The sequence below is a fragment of the Alligator sinensis genome, unplaced genomic scaffold (assembly GCF_000455745.1).
Source record: "Alligator sinensis unplaced genomic scaffold, ASM45574v1 scaffold2078_1, whole genome shotgun sequence".
NCBI classification, from domain to species: Eukaryota; Metazoa; Chordata; order Crocodylia; family Alligatoridae; genus Alligator; species Alligator sinensis.
In genome coordinates this window covers 8,395-10,624 of record NW_005843868.1, presented here as the reverse complement: position 1 = coordinate 10,624, position 2,230 = coordinate 8,395, and the positions used below count along the sequence as shown (strand labels likewise).

Sequence of the window (2,230 nt, the reverse complement as noted above, 5' to 3'; positions counted from 1 at the left end):
GTCTGAACCATTCATTGATTGTCTGGGGTTTGAAAAACAAACCATCACTTGTACAAGCTACTGCAAATGTGCCCGATTGATATTGAAATACCCCAAGACAGGTTTAGTGACACCTCTAAGTATCCAGTCTGGCTGCTCAGGCCCATCAGCTGTAAATTGACCTACAATTACAGGGTCTGCAGAGATGCACAAGGTTTACACGTAGACAATGCAAGAACAGGAGTCAGGCAATTAATAGTTATGGTGTGATGATAAATGTCTTTTCCTCCCTGTTTGTTTGGACTCTAATTGGCCAACTATCAAGGAAAAATGCCTTGAAGTTGTACAATTGAATAGTGTAAGAACAGAATTTGCAAGAAAAGTGTGCGCTCCAGGAGAAGCTGAGAGAGAGAGAGCAGTGCTGCATTGCACCCAGCTTAACCAGCAATGGATCCTGCTTGGTCAAAGTTGAAAGATGGGACCAGCATCCTTCACCAGCATTGGTGAGAGAACACTATTGCTGCTAAATATGTACTAGGACTTTGTGGAGTAGCTTATTTTATTTTGGGAAGGAGTCTTTTTGTCATTTGGTTTTATAAGCTTGCTTGTTGTATTGTTGTTAAAGCTTTTCTGCTGTTGATTAACCGGGTGTTGCGTCACAGCTGCTGCCACTGCTGTGTATGCTTAGATGCAGCTCTGGCCCTGCTCTGGCCTGGCAGTGGAGGCATTGGCAACCCAAGCTACAAATCTGTGTCAGGGTCAAGGCCTGGGCTGCAGCTGCTACTGCAGCTGCTGCTCTCCACTGTTTCCCACCTTGGTGTGGTCTAGAGTCCTAAACTGACAATGTGGGGCAGACAGCAGGGGGAATGAGGGGCTTGGGTACCACAAGGTGGGGAGGGCAGGTGGCAGGGGCACAGGCACACCACAGGGGAATGCGGTAGGGTAGGGGGCAGGTATGGGGAGACAACTCTCCAATAATTAGATTCTGTACATGGTAAATTATAACAACATTATATATTTTCCATGTGTAGAATCTAATTACTCGGGGGTGGGGGTGGTTTAAAATCAAAGTTATCTTGGATTTGGGTAAATATGGTAATTTAAAGGAGGAACAATGATCATTGCTGGCTGCCTGGTCTTTGTGACTGGAGACCTCTGTCTTCCTGGCCTGATGGACCCACTGGGTCGGTGTTGCCTCTTAAACAGTGATGCTAGGTAGGCCTTCAGCACTTGGGTCTAGGACCCGCCTGCTCACTCTGGGTTGATGTAGAAAGTTCAGGCTTAGCTGAAGCTCCTTCTGTGACTAAGGTTGAGGAAGAAAATCATGCCACTCCTGGGGATGGCCAATAAAAAGTGTCATGTAGTATGCATCTTCATAGTATGCATCTTGAAGACCTCAGTAGGATTTTCTTTAGTTGTGACTTACGAGGCGCCTGTGCATCCCAGCCAATGCCTTTGTACCTGGGTGGTGGTCAGACGGTGGCTCAGCATGACTCCTTTGTATCCTCTTCTCACAGTTTTTCTACCAACAGTCCCCTGCATCCTTGAGTACCCAGCATACTGCATCACTCTGCACCAGCATCGCCCCCACCAAGAAGATTGAGATGGACCGTACCATCATGCCTGATGGTGCTATTGTGACCACTGTCACCACCATTCAGTCCAGGCCCAAAGTGGACTGCAAGCTGGGTAAGGTCCGATTTAGTATGTGACTCTTAGACACGTTGCTGGTATCTGTAGTGAGAATAAAGCAGCTCTTAATTTCACCAGGCTTAGTCCTATAGCATGTGGTTAGCTTCTGTAGCTGTCAAATGCAGCAGTCCCTGCAAATGTGCTCCTCATGTAGATAATGAGAGGGGTGCCTGCAGCCTCTGGTGTGGGAATGGGATTATTGGCACTGGGCGACGCTGCTGTTCTGTTGTTGACATCATGCTGCGACTGGGAAAGTACACTTGGCACCCAGGGCCTCTGCTTCTTGTCACAACCCAAAGTTGTGGTTTTTTGTTTGTGTGCACTTCGGCGCCGCTAAATTACGTTCCTGCTAAATTGCAGCTTCTCTGCACGGTGGAGTGTTCTGCTGCAATAGGAGAACCCGCGTGCAAAAGAGTATTTCCCACCGTTTGTAGCCTTCTTTGCATGGTGCATTTCTTTTGCATCATGGTGATGCACGGTGCAAAGGAGTTCCCGCCATTTGTATTTAGATTCGTGCCACATTATTGGCCGATCCTAATATATGCACGCGTGGCGGCTA

At 47.7% G+C, this 2,230-nt stretch overlaps 1 long non-coding RNA gene across 1 annotated transcript in view; it reads left to right on the top strand.

Annotated features, from left to right (window-relative positions):
• The window catches only part of LOC112548984, a 5,572-nt gene extending 3,503 nt beyond the window's left edge, over positions 1-2,069 (top strand). Inside the window, exons 3-4 of the long non-coding RNA XR_003092430.1 lie at positions 305-482; positions 1,497-2,069. This is a non-coding gene — a long non-coding RNA (uncharacterized LOC112548984). The remainder of the gene's footprint in view (positions 1-304; positions 483-1,496) is intronic.
• Positions 2,070-2,230: the final 161 nt, after the last annotated feature.